Below are 23,254 nucleotides of genomic sequence, written 5' to 3'. Positions count from 1 at the left end.
GTATCATTAACAAAGTATGATCAAACAGAGAAAACGAAGACACCCACACATGAGTTTTCGCTTAAAAAGAACACCTTATAAGAAAGAGGCAAAACTCAGGGTTTCATTAAGACCCTTAGGAGCAACCGAATCCAAAGCCACAATCCATTTAGTTTCCCTTTGGGAAAGCATCTTTTTGATGTTGCCACCCCTAATGCCACTATGTACCACGTCAATCCCCCGAATTTTCAGGGATCTCGGGTCACAATAGTGTCCTTTTCCCCTACCAACTCTTTTCATTATTTTACAGCCTTAAAGGACCTGTACCTCTTTTCGAGGAAACTCGTTCTAAAGAAACTACATAATAAAAGAGACGTTGGTCTGGACACTATGACTGATACTGAACGGGAAGCACTTGCGGCTCTGGAAGAGTTATTGTTGGAACAGACTATTGATACAGGTACGTCTCCTACTTTTCTCCATCCCAGGTCATCAAGGTTCCCCCCCTTGTCAGTATGCCCGGCCGTTGACATTTTTACTAAACTTGTCATGGAGGATTTCAGGACTATTTCTACTCGGCGACATTTTGATAATCTCACAAGAAAACAGAGAGAAGCTCTTGCTGAACTCCAGTTATTTGACGATGTCGTCTTTAAAGCAGCTGACAAGGGGGGCAACATTGTGATCTGGCCTATGGTACAGTATGAGAGAGAAGTATTCAAACAACTTAAAGATAAGGAGACGTACCAAAAGTTGGACTTTGACCCCACCACCTCTTTCTCCCTAAAACTCCAACAAATTCTTTCTAAAGCCCATGACTTAGGGATTATATCTAAGAAAATGTTTGATGGTTTGATGGTCAGGTTCCCTAGGGTCCCGACGCTATATCTCCTCCCTAAGATCCACAAGGATGCCGTTAACCCTCCTGGCCGTCCGATCGTGTCTGGCATTGACGGCCTCTGTGAACCAGTGTGCAGATTTATTGATTTTTATCTGAGACCACTAGTGGAATCACTGCCGTCTTATGCCAAAGACACGACGGACGTGCTCATGACGGTTGACGGCATCTCAATGGAGTCTGATTTGATTTTTGTCACAATGGACGTGGAATCATTATACACCTGTATACGACACGAGGATGGCGTCCGGGCGGCTCGCTTTTTTCTGGGGATGTCCGGTCGGGACTCTGAGCTGAATGAGCTAGTAGTCGAGCTGCTAAACTTTGCCCTGTCACATAACTATTTTACTTTTAAAAACTCCTTCTACCTTCAGAAGCGCGGCACTGCGATGGGCGCGGCTTGTGCGCCTTCGTATGCCAACCTGTTCCTGGGTTTCTGGGAGAGACAGGTTTTTGGCGATGAGGGCGTGCAGGCCGCTGCCCAGGCGCAGTGCTGGACTAGATATATTGATGACATCTTGATGTTTTGGCAGGGTACGGTGGAGCAGCTCGACTCGCTTATTCAGTGTTTAAATTCCAACATATACAATATTAAACTTACTTACAAATATAGCTCTAGTCGTATAGATTTCTTGGACATTGTTCTGGAAGTTGATGGCAACCAACGTGTTCAGACTGATGTTTTCCGAAAATCCACATCAGTAAATGCACTCCTTCACGCCTCCTCGGGACATACAGGATCTACGATTAGAGCTATCCCGACCGGACAATTTCTGCGGATGAGGCGTATCTGCTCATCGGACGCCAAATTCGAAATACAGGCTGATGACCTTAAAACACGTTTTGAGGAGAGGGTATATACTCGTCGGTGCATTAAAAAGGGTTATCTTAGGGCGAAACATACTCCCAGAATTTCACTGATCAGCCAGCCATCTAAACGTTCTTCTGTTGATCCAAATCCTCGTTTCATCTCAACCTTTAATTCTGAGTGGCACAGGATGCGGGATATTCTGGCCCAACATTGGCCCGTTCTTCAAACAGATCCGGTCCTGTCTCTGTCTCTTTCTCCTGCTCCTTTGGTCACGGCTCGTAGGGCCCGTAATCTGAGTGATTGTTTGGTTCACAGTTATTACATTGCAAAATGCCCCAGTCCTTTTGGTTCCAGGGGTCCCACTTTGGGATGCATACCCTGCGGACACTGTCTTGCCTGCGCCAATGTCGTCCGCTCATGCTCCTTCGCTAGTTCTGACTCCTAACGTACTTATTCGATTAGACATCGGATTTCTTGTAGCACAACTAATGTCATCTATTATGCTACCTGTGATTGTCCTCTTATTTACGTTGGCCTCGCATCCAGAGAGTTACGGATACGTGTGAGAGAGCATGTGTGGGACAAATGCTCTCTGAGCTGCTGTGAACCTGGGGTGGCTCCTCCACCAGGTTCTCATTTATTTCTATGCCTTCTGTGGAATGTATGATTGTTAAAACTCCAAACATGTCCACATCAAGGCACACTCAAGGGCGCACCAGTCCGGCGCCCGGAGTCCCTCCTGGGAGCTCCCGGTCTTGGTAGATAGTGTGCCCGGAGTCCTTCAGCAGGCACTCCCGGTCTTTGAAGGCAGGATCATAAAACAACAAAGTCTTCTTTAACAACACAGAAGGAGCCCCTGGCTCAGTCCAGCATCAGGCTCCTTCCGGGCTCCGTAGCTTAAACCTGGTTGCAAACTGTGGAACTTTTCCGGCTCTTTAACAACGCCGGTACTCAATACAAACAGGTCCATTATCTTCCGGTCATGACGGGTCACTCGGGATGGTAAGCGCGTTGCCATTCAGCCCGCTGAGCCCTCACGTAATCAGAAAGGGACTGACCTGGCAAGCGGCGCAGCCTCCGGAATGGTTCGTAGTTGACGGTTGGCTCTGGTGCCTCTGCCTCCGGTTTTGCCTCTTCAACCCCCGACGGGGGTGACGGGGTCGCTGAACGGGACGGCTGTGGGCTGCCCACGACGATCACCGGGTGTGTGACCAGGCTCTGGTGAATTGCCAACACCGCCGGGGTCCCCTTCTCTGGGTCAGCACTCAGTCCAGTCATGACTTCGGGTGATACCGCCAGTGTGCTTCTCGGCCGGGAAATCTCAGCCAGTACCGGTCTCTGTTGGGTACGCCTCCGGTATTGGCACTCTTCCCATTCGATTTCTTGCTGCCACTGCGCGGCCTCTTGTGTAGTGGGCATCCGGGTCACCCCTACTGCAAATAGGCCCCGGCATCCCACTTCTCTCCGGAATTTCACTTTTTCTCCCGGGTACAAGGTATGAAGGCGTTGTGGTAAACCCTCAGTGTCCAGGTTTACCCGGTTGTAGAAGAAATGGTCACCGGTCTCTTCATCCTCAATGAATCCATAGCCATCTTTCTGGTGAAATTTAACTATGGTGCCGACGGTGCACTGCCGTTCAAACTCGTCGCTAAGGGGACCAGCCATCATTTCGCGGGCCACGGTCTCGGCCAGTAATCTCTCCTGCACCGGATCGGGTTCAGGCGATGGGGACTTTCGATGAGTCAGGGGCGTCGGCTTCACCGGCTCCCAAAAGAATCCCCACTCGTCCTCTTCTAGCTCCCGGGCATGTCGCTCTTCCGGGGCCGGAACTGCTGCGTGGGTTGGAGATCCCACCTCGTCTGGCGGGAATACCTCCGGACACTGGTGTGGAGTTCCCAGGACTTTGTTTCCCGGATGTAGCTGTGCCTTATAGGTGGCCCGGACTTCAGTCGAGGTCTCACCGGTCGCGGCATCCCAGGTAGTGACGCAGGTTACTTTTGTGGGCCGCTCCGGTCCTTCTGGCACAGCCGGTAAAGCAAGGGCAAGTCCTTCCGCGTCCGCAGTCTGCTTCGGGCGTCCTCTGCCCAGGCTGGTTGCTACCAGCGCGCGCACTGCAGCATGTTGTTTTCTCGGAGTCTCCATTTTGCTCGGAATCAGTCTCTGCGTTGGCGTTTCTTGCAATGGCGCCGGGGACAATGGAGATACTGGAGAAGGTGGAGGCGGGCCTTCTTTTCCCGCTCTTGGGTATACTCCACCCCCAGTCTCGCACATCACATCGACCCGGCCAAGGCGGCTCTTCTTTTTTCCTGTAACGCCGCCCACTTCACATATCTTCATCAGCATCCTGGGGCCAGCACCTCCCCTCTTTGAGCGGCGCACTCCGCACTTCTTTTTCTTCACCGGCCAGCCCCAGGCTCTTCTTTTGGCGCCAATTCTTCGCGCGCCCACTATGTCCATGAAGACGGCAGCCATCTTGCCGCCATCTTGTGCCCGGTCCAACGTCTTAGGCACCACTTGTTCTTCCCACCATGGAATTGGGACCCTTCGCCAATAATCCGGATCCTGTGCCCTAGGCACCACTTGGTCTCCATCTTCTTGGATCGGGACCCCTTGCATATAATCCGGATCCTGCCGACTACGCCACATGTAACGGGGTGCCAGGGGTGCCTCGGAGATTGTAGTCGTGGCCCCTTTTTCTATCAGGCTTACCCCCGGCTTTGCCGTCACTTTTGGGACAGGGGATTGTTCTGTGGGGCAGAGTGTGGTGGAAGAGAGCATACTGTCAGCCGCAGGAAGACTCTTCAGGCAGGGATCAGATAAACCAAATGACATCTTTATTGCACGAAGTTTCAAAGACAGATCAATGCACTGATTTTGTAGCACACGGTCACAATTCCTGTCCGGGGAAATCTTTCCTTGTTGTCTCCTCTAGTGGGGATGTGCCCGGCTACTCCACTTCACCTAGGCTCCCACTCCGGCTATCACAGACTGGACCCACACCAATTCTGCTTCACCCTTGAGGACACTTCTTCTCTCCTTCCCTCCGTTCTTCCTGTCCACTCAGCTCCACACTCTGCCCCTGGCTGTTCCTTCTCCCCCGTCCCGGAATCAACTGCCTTCAACACACACACACTCCCTTTCCCCCTAAGCTGCCGGCTCCTCCTCCCTCCTGTACAGTTTCTATGGGGACTGCCAGTAGGGGAACCCACTAAAACAGTAAAACATTTTTATTAAATATCATCAACATTAACCACTTTCAGGGGGAAACTGCACCTCCTTGTAAGGGGTCTGCCCACCCCTTACATATGCTTCACATGTCCTCTGAGAGAAATTAATCGTCTGAAGGCATTTATGAAGCTGGATGTGTCCATTGTCTCAATGACTTCTATGTGTACGGCTCTAATACTCAAACATGTGAACAAGACGGCCCAGTGCTTGCTGTTTGCATGTCCTCCCCTAGTCTGACGTGTGACAACTGACCAGGGACCAAACACATGGAGGCCCACGTTAGTAAAAGGAGGTTCGGTACTCAAACGGTCTGCTGGTAGGTCTGCCATTTTTTGGGATTGACAAGAACCACGAAGTTTCCTGCAGATGATACATTTGAAGATGACTCTACTCACAAGTCGCTTAACTCCTGTTATCCAGAAACCCGCTTCCCGTAGGGCTCCTTCAGTTATCAAGCGCCCTTGATGTCTAACCTGTGCGTGATAATGCTCAACCAGCAGGAAAGCAACATGGCCGTGAGGAACAATGATTGGAGTACACTCGTCATTTTCAAGCTTTGCATTTGAAATTCGTCCCCCGACTCTCAGCAGTCCATGAGTTTCTACAAACGGGTCCAGTTTTTTAAGGGGACTATCTTATGGGACACTTCTGTGGTTCCGGAGGGAGTCTGGGTATAAGCTTCATGCTGTACACAACAGATGATTGCGTGTTTGGCTTGTGTGAGCTCTTCCACTGTGTAAGCTTTATGACAACGATGCCAGCCTTTGCATGGAGCTGGTCTCGATTGTCTGTTTTTAAAGGATCTAATGACATGTATTGGGCAAGTCAAGGCTCTGTAGGCCGATCTCCAGGTAGAGAATCTGAGGAAGCGGCTGGAATCAAGGTGCCTGTTGGTGATCGTTGTGCTAAGTGTGGAAACTTGAGGCCGTAGCTCTACATCTGATTCTCGTTCGAAGAGTTCATGTGTATGTGTCTCGTCAGCAGTGGGTACTGGTTGATACAGAAATGCAGGTCCGACTAGCCAGTTAGTGTCTTTGAGGCGTGGCGCCGATACCGCTCTGGTCGCATGGTGTGCAGGATTTTGGTCGGTTGGTATTTTGAATATTTTGTCCCTGAAAGCAAAGAAATGTACCTCCATTTCTGGCTTCTTTGAGAAACTGGGCTTTAAGTAGGTAAGGCGCTTTAGTGCCATCTCTTTGTTGTTAGGAAGACGGGGTCTTTGTGGCTTGAATGGTAGTGGAGCCACCCAGCTGTCGTTTTCATCCTTGTGAAATCCTTGATCCATTATCTCCAGGATGGTCTCATCTTCAATGGAATGGGCTAGTTTATAATCTTCTTTGGTCTTTTGAAAGACAGCGCACCCTAGATGATCTTTGTCTCCGTCGCACAATTCATCCATGGCGTATCTGTCTTTCCCACCATTTAAGTGTGCTGAATTGGTGAGATTCTCCTCCACTAGGAATTTGTTGGGGCAGGGTAGAAAAAAGGATGGACGGCCACTCTCCAATGTGTTCGTGTAGAGAAATTGGACGTTGTTCGGCTTGTGAGCATTCCCGAGGCAGACGTCCCCTATAACTACCCATCCTAGATCTAGCTTCTGAGCGTAGGGCGAGTTATGAGGACCGTTTATCTGTTTCCTCACCTTGTGAACTCTGATGATGTCTCTCCCCAGCAAAAGGACCAACTTGGCTTGAGAATTAAGTGCAGGAATGAGATGCGCTATGTTTCTCAAATGGGGATGGTGTAGTGCTGCTTCTGGAGTGGGAATTTCCTCTCTATTGTTCGGGATGGCATTGCACTCGATTAATGCAGGAAGGGGTAAGGGTGTCTTCCCATCTAGGGATTCTACTTGATAACCTGTTGCCCTCCTGCCAGATTCTTCACTCACTCCTGTACATGTTTTCAGTGAGTAGGAGCAGCTAAGTCCCTTGATTCCAAAGATGTCAAAGAAAGCTGAGCTGGCGAGTGATCTATTACTCTGGTCGTCGATTATGGCATAGAGTTTAACCGCTTTTTCTCTGTAGCCTATAGGGTAAACTGTAACCAGACAGATCTTTGAGAAGGATTTGTTAGTAAGACCTTCTCCACAAACTTGAGTGCACTGGGGTGACACTTCAGGAGGTGTACTGTCTGTCTCCTCCCCGCCGTGCTCTGTAAGTCGGTCTATGTGCGTGGGGTTCTGTGGGGCTGGCTCTGGGTGTAGAGCTGTGCTGTGCTCTTGACTGTTACACTCCGAACAAGTGATACTGGCATTGCAGTCTTTAGCTAAGTGAGATGTGGATGCACAACATCTGTGACATATGTTGTTTTCTCTGAGGAAGATTCTACGGTCTTTAAGAGATTTTCCTCTAAAACTCCTGCACTGTTGCAGTGGATGAGGCCTTTTGTGTAGGGGGCACTCTTTGTCTGGGTCAATTGTTGGTGACCCTTCAGGTTCTGTTGTACTGTGGGTCTTGCATGATGAATCTGTAGCGGACACATTAGTTTTGTGTACAGTGATAGGTGAGCCTCGAGGGTTGTGGACTGGAGCAGGCTTACCTGTTCGTGGGTTGACGGGATCTGCGGTGGAAAGGTCAAAGCTGGGATCATTCCTGATCTTGGCTTGCTGGCGCACAAAATCTACGAAGACATGGAATGGAGGAAACGGCACGTTGTGACGTTGTTTGTAATCTGAACCCCGGTTCAACCATTTTTCTTGCAGACTCTAAGGCAGCTTATTCACTATGGGTTTAATACCTCTGGCTGCATCTAGGGACGCGAGGCCTGGCAGGTCTCTTTCAAACTTGGCGACTTGGAGTTCTACCAAGAGGTCGCTCAATTCTCTTAGCATGTGAAGCTCTTATTAGAGATCTTGTGAAAGTCCTCCAACCTTTTGAAGAGGGATTCATCTATCCTCTCTGAAGAGCCATAGCACTCATAAAGTCTCTCCCATAACAGGCACAAACCTTTGCTCGGGTGGTTGATGCTGATATCCCTGATGCGTTTTGCATGTTCTACTGATTAGTTTCCTAGCCACTTGACCAAGAGATCGATCTCTTCATTGGCAGAGATGTCCAGGCCGGCCATGGCGTTTCTGAAGGAAGCTCTCCACGCTCTGTAACTTTCAGGACGGTCGTTAAACTTTAAGAGACCTTTGGTGAGTAACTCACGGCGTGCGAAGAACTTGAGGAAAGCTGGTAGCTCTTGATTTCTGAGAGGGTGGTCCGGATACATGTCGCTCTGATGAGGTCCCAGTGAGTTATTGTTGCCGTCAAATACGTTGTCACCATGATAGTCACCATCAGGGTCCTCCATCTTGTGGCGGTTCGCTGTGTAGTAGGAATCTACAAACTTGGGTGCAGGTGACACTGATGGTGTTAAGTAGACGGAATTACCTTCATGCTTAACATGGGATGTTTGTTGAATGAAGGTTGATGGCTGAATGGCAGGATTAAGTCTCCCTCTTGGAGCTGAAAGTAGACGGTCATCTGATGCGGTATGCTGTAGCACGTAGTCCGAAGTGCGTTGTGAGATATCCCGATGACTAAGTTGGGGTCCGAGCCTTGACCTTTTACCGTCGCTGCATGCTGCTTCTTCTAAAGCTTATACTTCAGCTTCTGCTGCTGCTGCTTCTGTGTCTACAGCAAGTTTTGCAAGGTCGGCTTCTAGACGTGCTTTTTCTGTGTTTAATTTCAACTCTTGTTCAGCGAAGGCAGATTCTAGACGGGCTTTTTCTGTCTTTAATTTCAACTCTTGTTCAGCGAAGGCAGCTCTCACTTTGGTGGCTTCCGCCTTTGCCCTGGCGGCGGCAATTGCAGCGCTACTCACAGACTTCCTTGAAGCTGACGAGCTTACATGGGAGCGTGTTATATAAACTTCAGATCCTCTATCTGACATGGTGTCTGTATGCGGCTTGACTGCTCTCTGATAGAAGTCGGCGTCTATGCTTCAACCCCGTTTATAGCAGTCGTTTTACTGTTCTGGTACCCTCAATCTGTGCTTTGGAAGACGAGTTGACAGACAGCTTAACTCTTTCCCATCAATGCATTGACTCGGACCCTGGGGATCCTTTACAACTTTTATTGGTGAGATCAGTGTAAAACTACAAGAAATAAATGAAAATACTAAGTATAACATAAAACATATCTGAGATACATAGCATTCCATTCGATACAGGACATGCAGATTAAATGCACTACATGGCGAATACATATTAGCTATAATGTCTAGATAATACTTGCAGAACAGACCAATTACATTATAATTTGATGAGCCCTAACCAGGGGATCATAACTCACCGACTGTGCTATGTAGAGGCAAACATAAGGAGCAGAGATCTGGAGAGATATTCAGCATGCAGAATGTGTGTGTCCATGTAACTGAAATGGCTGCTAAAGAAGAAGAAGGGGCAGAGCCTATGCAAGGTCTGATGGGTAACTACATAAGCCTTGGTAGGACAATTTTCATTGCACAGTAACCAGTGAAACATTAAACTAACTGCAGTAAGACAACATTGCCAACAGATGGCGCTGTTGGATATCACGACATCAGTATCAATGTCAATTACTAAATGTTATCTTATTACATGGCATAATAAAATAATTATATGCATTTCTATGAAGGCATGACAGGCTGAGAGAGGTTGTGGGATCGACTGTGAGGCATGGCCCATGGACTTTGTATGGCTGCATGTAATTGCCTAGTCCAATAGACTGTGTTGCCTATGAGTTTCCATTGAATTGATAGGCCAGGTACTGTCTTTTGCTTTTGTTTGGCCATGTTGTGTGCGCAGTCACTAGGATTATGTGAATTATTGTAGACTCAGCTTCCCACTTCTCTGTGTTTGTGTAGTGGTAGGCTCTTTGCTTGGGCTGCGAGAGGTTATGGGTTTGACTCTGAGGCAAGGCCCATGGACTTTGTATGGCTGCATGTAATTGCCTAGTCCAATGGACTGTGTTACTCATGAGTGCCCATTGGACTGATATGCCAGGTACTGTCTTTTGCTTTTGTTTGGCCACGTTGTGTGCGCAGTCACTAGGATTATGTGAATTAATGTAGAATCAGCTTCCCACTTCTTTGTGTTGGTGTAGTGGTAGGCTCTTTGCTTGGGCTGCGAGAGGTTGTGGGATTGACTCTAAGGCAAGGCCCATGGACTCTGTATGGCTGAATTTACGTGCTTAGTCCAATGGACTGTGTTGTTTATGAGTTTCCATTGGATTGATAGGCCAGGTACTGTCTTTTGCTTTTGTTTGGCCATGTTGTGTGCGCAGTCACTAGGATTATGTGAATTAATTGTAGAGTCAGTTCCCCACATCTCTGTGTTGGTGTAGTGCTAGGCTCTTTGCTTGGGCTGCGAGCAGCTGTGTGTTTGACGCTGAGGCAAGGCCCATGGTCTTTGTATGGCTGCATGTAATTCCCTTGGCCAATGGACTGTGTTGCCTATGATATCCCATTGAGTTGATAGGCCAGGTACTGTCTTTTGCTTTTGTTTGGCCATGTTGTGTGCGCTGTCACTAGGATGATGTGAATTAATGTAAAGTTAGTTTCCTACTTTCTTGTGTGAATTAATTGTAGAGTCAGTTTCCCACATCTCTGTGTTGGTGTAGTGGTAGGCTCTTTGCTTCAGCTACGAAAGGTTGTGGGTTTGATTCTGAAGCAAGGCCCATGGACTTTGCATGGCTGCATGTAATGTAAATGCTTAGTCCAATGGACTGTGTTGCCTATGAGTTTTCATTGGATTGATAGGCCAGGTTCTGTCTTTTGCTTTTGTTTGGCCATGTTGTGTGCTCTTTGCTCTTTTTGCTCTTTTTGCTCTTTTTGCTCTTTTTGCTCTTTTTGCTCTTTTTGCTCTTTGCTCTTTTTGCTCTTTACTCTTTTTGCTCTTTGCTCTTTTTGCTCTTTGCTCTTTTTGCTCTTTGCTCTTTTTGCTCTTTGCTCTTTTTGCTCTTTGCTCTTTTTGCTCTTTGCTCTTTTTGCTCTTTGCTTGAGCTACGAGAGGTTGTGGGTTCGACTCGGAGGCAAGGCCCAAGGACATTGCATGGCTGCATGTAATTGCCTAGTCCAATGGACTGTGTTGCTTATCAGTTTTCAATGGATTGATAGGCCAGGTTCTGTCTTTTGCTTTTGTTTTGCCATGTTGTGTGCGCAGTCACTAGGATGATGTGAATTATTGTAGAATCAGTTTCCCACTTCTCTATGTTGGTGTAGTGGTAGGCTCTTGGCTTGGGCTACGAGAGGTTGAGGGTTCGACTCTGTGGCAAGGCCCATGGACTTTGTATGGCTGCATGTAATTGCCTCGTCCAAAGGACTGTGTTGCTTTTGAGTTTCCATTGGATTGATGGGCCAGGTACTGTCTTTTGCTTTTGTTTGGCCATGTTGTGTGCGCAGTCACTAGGATTAAGTGAATTAATGTACAGTCAATTTTCCACTTCTCTATGGGGAGATAAGGTATGCACACCAGTGACTATGTAAGGGGAATACATGGAATAGCAGAAACTGCTGTGTGAATACTGACTTGAAAAATCCAATAGCTATATGTAAGAGTGAAAATGTGAAAAATGGAATCTGCATTACTGCCATGAACATATGAATCAAGAGAAATTTAGCTACTGAATTGATCAATGCAATAGAGCCCCAACAATACGCCAAAGTATTCCTCTACGTTGGGGTCCCTAGCTTGTGTGTGTCCTCTCATGCAGTTAAAAAACTTACCGTGTATGGGAAGCTGAGACCCAGGCTATTTATGCGTATGATATGGATTGGCAATAGGTGTGGTTGGGGAGGGTTCTCAAACGAAAAACAACTAACAAATAAGGAATAACGTTTGGAACACCATTCTAAGTCTGAACTGGGTGCAAAAACCTAAAAAAACATCACTATGGGGAGATAAGGTATGCACACCAGTGACTATGTAAGGGGAATACATGGAATAGCAGAAACTGCTGTGTGAATACTGACTTGAAAAATCCAATAGCTATATGTAAGAGTGAAAATGTGAAAAATGGAATCTGCATTACTGCCATGAACATAAGAATCAAGAGAAATTTAGCTACTGAATTGATCAATGCAATAGAGCCCCAACACTACGCCAAAGTATTTCTCTACGTTGGGGTCCCTAGCTTGTGTGTGTCCTCTAATGCAGTTAAAAAAACTTACCGTGTATGGGAAGCTGAGACCCAGGCTATTTATGCGTATGATATGGATTGGCAATAGATGTGGTTGGGGAGGGTTCCCAAACGAAAAACAACTAACAAATAAGGAATAACGTTTGGAACACCATTCTAAGTCTGAACTGGGTGCAAAAACCTAAAAAAACATCACTATGGGGAGATAAAGGTATGCACACCAGTGACTATGTAAGGGGAATACATGGAATAGCAGAAGCTGCTGTGTGAATACTGACTTGAAAAATTAAATAGCTATATGTAAGAGTGAAAATGTGAAAAATGGAATCTGCATTACTGCCATGAACATATGAATCAAGAGAAATTTAGCTACTGAATTGATCAATGCAATAGAGCCCCAACACTACGCCAAAGTATTTCTCTACGTTGGGGTCCCTAGCTTGTGTGTGTCCTCTCATGCAGTTAAAAAACTTACCGTGTATGGGAAGCTGAGACCCAGGCTATTTATGCGTATGATATGGATTGGCAATAGGTGTGGTTGGGGAGGGTTCCCAAACGAAAAACAACTAACAAATAAGGAATAACGTTTGGAACACCATTCTAAGTCTGAACTGGGTGCAAAAACCTAAAAAAACATCACTATGGGGAGATAAAGGTATGCACACCAGTGACTATGTAAGGGGAATACATGGAATAGCAGAAGCTGCTGTGTGAATACTGACTTGAAAAATCCAATAGCTATATGTAAGAGTGAAAATGTGAAAAATGGAATCTGCATTACTGCCATGAACATATGAATCAAGAGAAATTTAGCTACTGAATTGATCAATGCAATAGAGCCCCAACACTACGCCAGAGTATTTCTCTACGTTGGGGTCCCTAGCTTGTGTGTGTCCTCTCATGCAGTTAAAAAACTTACCGTGTATGGGAAGCTGAGACCCAGGCTATTTATGCGTATGATATGGATTGGCAATAGGTGTGGTTGGGGAGGGTTCCCAAACGAAAAACAACTAACAAATAAGGAATAACGTTTGGAACACCATTCTAAGTCTGAACTGGGTGCAAAAACCTAAAAAAACATCACTATGGGGAGATAAGGTATGCACACCAGTGACTATGTAAGGGGAATACATGGAATAGCAGAAACTGCTGTGTGAATACTGACTTGAAAAATCCAATAGCTATATGTAAGAGTGAAAATGTGAAAAATGGAATCTGCATTACTGCCATGAACATATGAATCAAGAGAAATTTAGCTACTGAATTGATCAATGCAATAGAGCCCCAACACTACGCCAAAGTATTTCTCTACGTTGGGGTCCCTAGCTTGTGTGTGTCCTCTCATGCAATTAATTTCCCACTTCTCTACTTTGGTGTAGTGGTAGGCTCTTTGCTTGGGCTTTGAGAGGTTGTGGGGTTGACTCTGAGACAAGGCCCATGGACTTTGTATGGCTGCATGTAATTGCCTAGTCCAATGGACAGTGTTGCCTATGAGTTCCCATTTGTTTGATGGGCCAGGTACTGTCTTTTGCTTTTGTTTGGCCATGTTGTGTGCGCAGTCACTAGGATTATGTGAATTAATGTAAAGTCAGTTTCCTACTTCCTTGTGTTGGTGTAGTGGTAGGCTCTTTGCTTGGGCTACGAGAGGTTGTGGATTCGATTTTGAGGCAAGGCCCATGGACTTTGTATGGCTGCATGTAATTGCCTCGTCCAATGGACTGTGTTGCCTATGAGTTTCCATTGGATTCATAGGCCAGGTACTGTCTTTTGCTTTTGTTTGGCCATGTTGTGTGCGCAGTCACTAGGATTATGTGAATTATTGTACAGTCAGTTTCCCAGTTCTCTGCCTTGGTGTAGTGGTAGGGTCTTTGCTTGGGCTACATGAGGTTGTGGGTTCAACTCTGAGGCAAGGCCAATGGACTTTGTATGGCTGCATGTAATTGCTTAGTCCAATGGACTCTGTTGCCTTTGAGTTTTCATTGGATTGATAGGACAGGTATTGTCTTTTGCTTTTGTTTGGCCATGTTGTGTGCGCAGGCTCTAGGATTATGTGAATTAATGTAGAGTCAGTTTCCTACTTCTCTGTGTTGGGGTAGAGTTGGGCTCATTGCTAAGGCTGCGAGAGATTGTGGGTTCGACGCTGAGACAAGGCCCATGGACTTTGTATGGCTGTATGTAATTGCCTAGTCCAATGGACTGTGTTGCCTATGAGTTTTCATTGGATTGATAGGCCAGGTTCTGTCTTTTGCTTTTGTTTGGCCATGTTGTGTGCTCTTTGCTCTTTGCTTGGGCTTCGAGAGGTTGTGGGTTCGACTCGGAGGCAAGGCCCAAGGACATTGCATGGCTGCATGTAATTGCCTAGTCCAATGGACTGTGTTGCTTATCAGTTTTCATTGGATTGATAGGCCAGGTTCTGTCTTTTGCTTTTGTTTGGCCATGTTGTGTGCGCAGTCACTAGGATGATGTGAATTATTGTAGAATCATTTTCCCACTTCTCTATGTTGGTGTAGTGGTAGGCTCTTTGCTTGGGCTACGAGAGGTTGAAGGTTCGACTCTGTTGTAAGGCCCATGGACTTTGTATGACTGCATGTAATTGCCTCGTCCAAAGGACTGTGTTGCCTATGAGTTTCTATTGGATTGATAGGCCAGGTACTGTCTTTTGCTTTTGTTTGGCCATGTTGTGTGCGCAGTCACTAGGATTATGTGAATTAATGTACAATCAGTTTCCCACTTCTCTGCTTTGGTGTTTTGGTAGGCTCCTTGCTTGGGCTGCGAGAGTTTGTGGGTTCGACTCTGAGGCAAGGCCCCTGGACTTTGTGAGGATGTATGTAATTGCCTAGTCCAATGGACTGTGTTGCCTATGAGTATCCATTGGATTGATAGGCCAGGTACTGTCTTTTGCTTTTGTTTGGCCATGTTGTGTGCGCAGTCACTAGGATTATAAGAATTAATGTAGAGGCAGTTTTCTACTTCTCTGTGTTGGTGTAGTGGTAGGCTCTTTTCTTGGGCAGCGAGAGTTTGTGGGTTTGACTTTGATGCAAAGCCCCTGGACTTTGAATGGATGCATGTAATTGCCTAGTCCAATAGACTGTATTCTTATGAGTTTCCACTTTTGCTTTTATTTCGCCATGTTGTGTGCGCAGTCACTAGGATTATGTGTATTAATGTAGAATCAGTTTCCCACTTCTCTGAGTTGGTGTAGTGGTTGGGTCTTTGCTAGAGCTGGGAGCGTTTGTGGGTTTGACTCTGAGGCAAGGCCCATGGACATTGTATGGCTGTATGTAATTGCCTAGTCCAATGGACTGTGTTGCTTATGAGTTTTTATTGGATTGATAGGCTAGGTACTGTCTTTTGCTTTTGTTTGGCCATGTTGTGTGTGCAGTCACTAGGATTATGTGAATTTTATGTAGAATCAATTTCCCAATACTCTGTGTTGGTGTAGAGATAATCTCTTTGCTTGGGCTACGAGAGCTTGTGTGTTTGACTCTGAGGCAAGGCCCGTGGACTTTTTATGGCTGCATGTAATTGCCTAGTCCAATGGACTGTGTTGCCTATGAGTTTCCATTGGATTGATAGGCCAGGTACTGTCTTTTGCTTTTGTTTGGCCATGTTGTGTGCGCAGTCACTAGGATTATGGGAATTAAAGTAGACTCAGCTTCCCACTTCTTTGTGTTGGTGTAGAGGTAGGCTCTTTGCTTGTTCTGCAAGAAGTTGTGGGTTCGACTCTGAGGCAAGACTCATTGACTTTGTATGACGGCATGTAACTGCCTAGTCCAATGCACTGTGTTGCCTATGAGCTTCCATTGGATTGATGGGCCAGGTACTGTCTTTTGCTTTTGTTTGGCCATGTTGTGTGCGCAGTCACTAGGATTATGTGAATTAATGTAGAGTCAGCTTCCCACTTCTTTGTGTTGGTGTAGTGGTAGGCTCTTTGCTTGTTCTGCAAGAAGTTGTGGGTTCGACTCTGAGGCAAGACCCATGGACTTTGTATGGCTGCATGTAATTCCCTTGACCAATGGACGGTGTTGCCCATGAGTTCCCATTGGATTGATAGGCCAGTTACTGGCTTTTGCTTTTGTTTGGCCTTGTTGTGTGCGCAGTCACTAGGATTATGTGAATTAATGTAAAGTCACTTTCCTACTTCCTTGTGTTGGTGTAGTGGTAGGCTCTTTGATTCGGCTACGAGAGGTTGTGGGTTCGATTTTTAGGCAAGGCCCATGGACTTTGTATGGCTGCATGTAATGTAAATGCTTAGTCCAATGGACTGTGTTGCCTATGAGTTTTCATTGGATTGAAAGGCCAGGTTCTGTCTTTTGCTTTTATTTGGCCATGTTGTGTGCTCTTTGCTCTTTGCTCTTTGCTTGGGATACGAAAGGTTGTGGGTTCAACTCTGAGGCAAGGCCCAAAGACATTGCATGGCTGCATGTAATTGCCTAGTCCAATGGACTGTGTTGCTTATCAGTTTTCATTGGATTGATAGGCCAGGTTCTGTCTTCTGCTTTTGTTTGGCCATGTTGTGTGCGCAGTCACTAGGATGATGTGAATTATCGTAGAATCAGTTTCCCATTTCTCTATGTTGGTGTAGTGGTAGGCTCTTTGCTTGGCTACGAGAGGTTGAGGGTTCGACTCTGTGGCAAGGCCCATCGACTTTGTATGGCTGTATGTAATTGCCTAGTCCAATGGACTGTGTTGCTTATCAGATTCCATTGGATTGATAGGCCAGGTACTGTCTTTTGCTTTTGTTTAACCATGTTGTGTGCGCAGTCACTAGGATTATGTGAATTAATGTACAGTCAGTTTCCCAATTCTCTGCTTTGGTGTAGTGGTAGGCTCTTTGCTTGGGCTGCGAGAGGTTGTGGGTTTGACTCTGAAGCAATGCCCATGGACTTCGTATGGCTGAATGCAATTGCCTAGTCTAATGAACTGTGTTGCTTATGAGTTTCCATTCGATTGATAGGCAAGGTAATCTCTTTTGCTTTTGTTTGGACATTTTGTGTGCGCAGTCACTAGGATTATGTTAATTAATGTAGATTCAGTTTCCCACTTCTCTCTGTTGGTGTAGTGGTGGGCTCTTTGTTTGGGCTATGAGAGGTTATGGGTTCAACTCTGAGACAAGACCCATGGATTTTGTATGGCTGCATGTAATGTAAATGCTTAGTCCAATGGACTCTGTTGCCTATGAGTTTCCATTGGATTGATAGGCCAGATTCTGTCCTTTGCTTTTGTTTGGTTATGTTGTGTGCGCAGTCACAAGGATGATGTGAATTATTGTAGAATAAGATTCCCACTTCTTTGTGTTGGTGTTGTGGTAGGCTCTTTGTGTGGGCTGCGAGAGGTTGTGGGTTTGACTCTGAGGCAAGGCCCATGGACTTTGTGAGGCTGCATGTAATTGTCTAGTCCAATGGACTGTGTTGCCTATGAGTTTCCATTGGCTTGATAAGCCAGGTAAAGTCTTTTGCTTTTGTTTGGCCATGTTGTGTGCGCAGTCACTAGGATTATGTGAAATAATGTAGAGTCAGTTTCTTACTTCTCTGTCTTGGTGTAGAGTTGGGCTCTTTGCCTCGGGTGCGAGAGGTTGTGGGTTCGACTCTGAGACAAGGCCCATGGACTTTGTATGCCTGCATGTAATTGCCTTGTCCAATGGACTGTGTTGCCTATGAGTTTCCATTGGTTGATAGGCCAGCTACTGTCTTTTGCTTTTGTTTGGCCATGTTGTGTGCGCAGTCACTAGGATTATGTGAATTAATGTAGAGTCAGTTTCCCACTTCTCTGTGTTGGTGTAGTGGTAGGCTCTTTGCTTGGGCTGTGAGCGTTTGTGGGTTTTACTCTGAGGCAACGTCCATGGACTTTGCATGGTTGCATGTAATTGCCTAGTCTAATGGACTGTGTTGCCTAGAAGTTTCCATTGGATTGATAGGCCAGGTACTGTCTTTTGCTTTTGTTTGGCCATGTTGTGTGCGCAGTCACTAGGATTATGTGAATTAATGTAGACTCAGCTTTCTACTTCTTTTTGTTGGTGTAGTGGTAGGCTCTTTGCTTGTTCTGCGAGAGGTTGTGGGTTTGACACTGAGGCAAGGCCAATGGACTTTGTATGGCTGCATGTAATTGCTTAGTCCAATGGACTGTGTTGCCTAGGAGTTTCCATTGGATTGATAGGCCAGGTACAGTCTTTTGCTTTTGTTTGGCCATGTTGTATGCACAGTCACTAGGATTATGTGAATTAATGTAGAACCAATTTCCCACTTCTTTGTGTTGGTATAGTGGTAGTCTCTTTGCTTAGGCTGGGAGAGATTGGTGGATCGACTCTGAGGCAAGGCCCATGGACTCTGTATGGCTCCATGTATCTGCCTAGTCCAATGGACTGTGTTGCCTATGAGTTTCCATTGGATTGATAGGCCAGGTCCTGTCTTTTGCTTTTGTTTGGCCATGTTGTGTGCGTTCGACGAACCCAACTCGAACCGCATAGGAAACAATGGCAGGCAATCACAAACACATAAAAACACCTAGAAAACACCGTCAAAGGTGTCCAAAAGGTGACAAACAACTCACAACACAACACAAACACATGGGAAAGTGACAAGGACATATACTCATGCGCAAACAAAAGATCTGGACAAGGAAAAAGAGGAGGAGACACAGATATATGAGTATATGCAAGGAAACATCGATGCCATTACTGTGCAACTTGAGCCCTGCTCATTTTAGGCTTCCAATCTGGATAAATTGCCTGAGCTTGCCACGTACGCCTTGGGGATCTTGTCGTGTCCTGCAGCCAGCGTTCTCTCGGAACCTGTCTTCAGTGCTGCTGGGGGTCTGCTGGCAGATAAGCACACGTGTCTGTCCACTGACAATGTGGACATGGCTCTCAGAGGACTTTTCTTCCCCTGGATCAGCCAGGGGAGGCCAAAGGCACGCGTATTTTTGAGAGTGCTTCATGCAAAGCATCTTTTTATTTTTCAAAAGGGGGGTCAACTGATGCCAGTCAAGTGGGGTGTGTGTGGCCCAATTAGTGGCAACGAGGGAGACTGTGGTTGGAGTCCCCTCGCTTTTGAAAAAAGAACCAAGATGAACAAGTCATGGCTCTCATTGGTCTTCTCTTCCCCTGTGTCAGCCAGGGGAGGCCAAAAGCACGCGTATTTTTCAGAGTGCTTCATGCAAAGCATCTTTTTCTTTTTCAAAGGGGGGGTCAACTGATGCCAGTCAAGTGGGGTGTGTGTGGCCCAATTAGTGGAAACGAGGGAGACTGTGGTTAGAGTCCCCTCGCTTTTGAAAAAAGAACCAAGATGAACAAGTCATGGCTCTCAGAGGACTTTTCTTCCCCTGGGTCAGCCAGGGGAGGCCTAAGGCACGCGTATTTTTGAGAGTGCTTCATGCAAAGCATCTTTTTCTTTTTCAAAAGGGGGGTCAACTGATGCCAGTCAAGGGGGGTGTGTGTGGCCCAATTAGTGGAAACGAGGGAGACTGTGGTTGGAGTCCCCTCGCTTTTGAAAAAAGAACCAAGATGAACAAGTCATGGCTCTCAGAGGACTTTTCTTCCCCTGGCTAATCCAGGGGAGGTGAAAGGCACACGTATTTTTGAGAGTGCTTCATGCAAAGCATCTTTTTCATCTTGAAAATGGGGGTCAAATGATGCAAGTCAAGTGGGGTGTGTGTGGCCCAATTAGTGGAAATGAGGGTGACTGTGGTTGGAGTCCCCTTGCTGTGTTTTACATGCTTTTAGAAGGGCATGATATGGCTTAGAGGTTTACTTTCTGCATCTGCAAACTGTTGGCTACCAAAATGCTGCCTTTCCAACCTTTTTAACCGAGGATTTTCGAGACCTTATGCCCATCGCAGTGCCCCAAGAGCCGATGCCCAGGCGCCACTCCTTCTCCAACAAAGGCGTCCACGCGCTACACCAGCATGTCGCACCAAACATCACCGCTTCTTTGAGAAACTGTGTGACAGGGTGCATTTCACCACAGATACTTGGCCCAGTAATCATGGACAGGGGCATTACATGTTGCTGACTGGGCAATGGGTTACTATGGGGAGAGATGGAGAAGGGTCTGCTGTACAAGTCTTGCTGTCCCCACGAGTTGTATCAATCCTTCCTCTGTATGTAGAAGTTAATACACTGCTTCTGCCTCCTCAACCTCGTGTGGGTCCTTCACCTCAGCCCAAACCCTGTGTGGTCAGGGCACCCTTCCTTGTAACTGCGCACAAGGAAAACCACACACCTCCTTACTATGCTGGCAGCAGAGCTCAATGCCATCATGCGGTCAAATGTTTACTTTGAAATGTATGGGAAATGTGAGTCACACCGCTGAGAAATTGTGGACGGTTAGCTCTGGAGACCAAGTTTCATCAATGGTTGTCTCCACTCAACCAGCAGCCAGGGAAGGCCGGGTGTGACAATGATGCAAACATGGGTGCGGCCCTTCGCCGTGACAATGTGACACACGTGCCTTGTGTGGCTCACGTGTTGAATCTAATTCTCCAGCAAATTTTAAAACACCATCCCGGCCTACATGGCCTTGTGCAGCGGGTACGCTCGCTATGTGCTCACTTCCATCGTTTGCACACAGCAGCTCAACAACTTTCCTCGCTCCAGAAGTCTTTAGGTCTGGTGGTTAAACGCCTGAAATGCGATGTGCCGACACGCAGGAATTTGAATCTGTACATGTTGCAGCGTTTGTGGCAGCACCGCCAAACCCTGCTGCAATACGTTATGACTAGAGATGAGCGAACCGGTCGCGGTTCGGCTCGAGTTCGGTTCGCCGAACGGAGGTCTCGTTCGAGTTCGGTTCGTCGAACGTTCGACGAACCGAACTCGAACCGCATAGGAAACAATGGTAGGCAATCGCAAACACCTAAAAACACCTAGAAAACACCCTCAAAGGTGTCCAAAAGGTGACAAAAAACTCACAACACAACACAAACACATGGGAAAGTGACAAGGACATATACTCATGCGATAACAAAATAGCTGGACAAGGAAAAAGAGGAGGAGACACAGATATAGGCATGTCACGCCCTTCTAAAATCATGTAAAACACCGCAAGGTGACTCCAAGCGGAAACTCCCTTTTTTTCCAAAAATTGAGCCACACAGACACTAACCCCTTCAGTGGCAGCACTTGTGCCCTAGTTGTACACTTCACAGGTAGATTTGCATCAAGCACATTCAAAAATACGCCATCCTTCACCGTCCCCAGGATGACACCGGGGAAGGTAGCTAAGTCTTTTTCTGGTCCCAGCTCTGTTCATCTTGGCTCCATTTAAAAAACACAGCAAGCAAGGGTTACTCCAAGCGGAGTCTCCCTTTTTTCCAAAAATTGGGCCACACACACACCCACCCATTCAGTGGCAGCATTTGTGCCCCAGTTGTACACTTCACAGCTAGATTTGCATCAAGCACATTCAAAAATACGCCATACTTAACCGTCCCCAGGATGACACCGGGGTAGGTAACAAAGTCTTTGCTGAACCATGACTTGTTCATCTTGGCTCCTTTTAAAAAACAATGTAAGCAAGGGTTACTCCAAGCGGAGTCTCCCTTTTTTTCAATAATTGGGCCACACACACACCCACCCATTCAGTGGCAGCACTTGTGCCCTAGTTGTACACTTCACAGGTAGATTTGCATCAAGCACATTCAAAAATACGCCATACTTAACCGTCCCCAGGATGACACCGGGGTAGGTAGCAAAGTCTTTGCTGAACCATGACTTGTTCATCTTGGCTCCTTTTAAAAAACACAACAAGCAAGGGTTACTCCAAGCGGAGTCTCCCTTTTTTTTCCAAAAATTGGGCCACACAGACACTAACCCCTTCAGTGGCAGCACTTGTGCCCTAGTTGCAAACAGGATGTTTTGATTTGCATCAAGCACATTCCAAATCCACAAGCATTTACTCTCCCCAGGATGACACAGGGGTAGTAAATTCCTTGTGGATCCATGACTTGTTCATTTTGATGAACGTTAGTCTGTCCACATTGTCACTGGACAGACGCATGCGCTTATCTCTCAGCACACACCCAGCAGCACTGAAGACACGTTCAGAGACAACGCTGGCAGCTGGACATGACAAAATCTCCAAGGCGTAAGTGGAGAGCTCTGGCCATTTTTCAAGATTTGAAGCCCAAAATGAGCAAGGCTCCATTTGCAAAGTCATGGCATCAATGTTCATTTGGAGATACTCCTGTATCATCCTCTCCAGCCGTTGACTATGTGTCAGACTTGTTGTCTCTGGTGGCCTTGCAAAGGAGCGTCTAAAAAAAATATGAAAAGATTCAATAAAATTGCTGTTACCAGCACCAGATATGGTGCTACTGGTATGGGTAGACTGTTGAAGATGACGAGACCGTCCCATGTTTGTCAAGTTACAACTGGGAGATTCACTCCCTGCACCTGCACGGTTGTTTGGTGGAAAAGCTGAGCTAAGATCGAGTAACAGCTTCTGCTGATACTCCTGCATACGTGCGTCCCTTTCTATGGCTGGAATTATGTCACAAAATTTGGACTTGTACCGGGGATCTAATAGTGTGGCAAGCCAGTAGTCATCATCACTTCTAATTTTGACAATACGAGGGTCATGTTGGAGGTAGTGCAGCAAGAAGGCACTCATGTGTCTTGCGCAGCCATGCGGACCAAGTCCACGCTGTGTTTGTGGCATAGAGGTGCTAACCGTTCTTTCTTCCTCTGACATCTCCCCCCAACCTCTTTCAACTGAAATTTGACCAAGGTCTCCCTCATCCGCTGAGTCATCCATGTCCATGGACAGTTCATCCTCCATTTCTTCATGTTCTCCTGCACCTTCCTCAACATTTCGCCTGCTACCATGCGCCCTTGTTGATCCCTGTCCCCCATGGTCCCATGTCTGCCGCGTTGGTGATGATAAACGTCTGGACCTTGGTGATGTTGTTGTGTTTTGCACATATGAATCCTCCTGTAGTTCCTCCCCTTCCTGTTGTCCCACCCCCTGACTCCGAATAGTGTTTAGCGTGTGCTCCAGCATGTAAATGACTGGAATTGTCATGCTGATAATGGTATTGTCAGCGCTAAACATATTCGTCGCCATGTCGAAACTGTGCAGAAGGGTGCATAGGTCCTTGATCTGAGACCACTGCATCAGGGTGATCTGTCCCACCTCTTCATCTCGTTGGCCCAGGCTATACGTCATCACGTAATGCACCAGGGCTCGGCGGTGCTGCCACAGTCGCTGTATCATGTGGAGAGTCGAATTCCAGTGTGTC

The sequence above is a fragment of the Anomaloglossus baeobatrachus genome, chromosome 1, assembly GCF_048569485.1.
Source record: "Anomaloglossus baeobatrachus isolate aAnoBae1 chromosome 1, aAnoBae1.hap1, whole genome shotgun sequence".
NCBI lineage: Eukaryota > Metazoa > Chordata > Amphibia > Anura > Aromobatidae > Anomaloglossus > Anomaloglossus baeobatrachus.
This window is presented reverse-complemented; position numbering follows the sequence as displayed.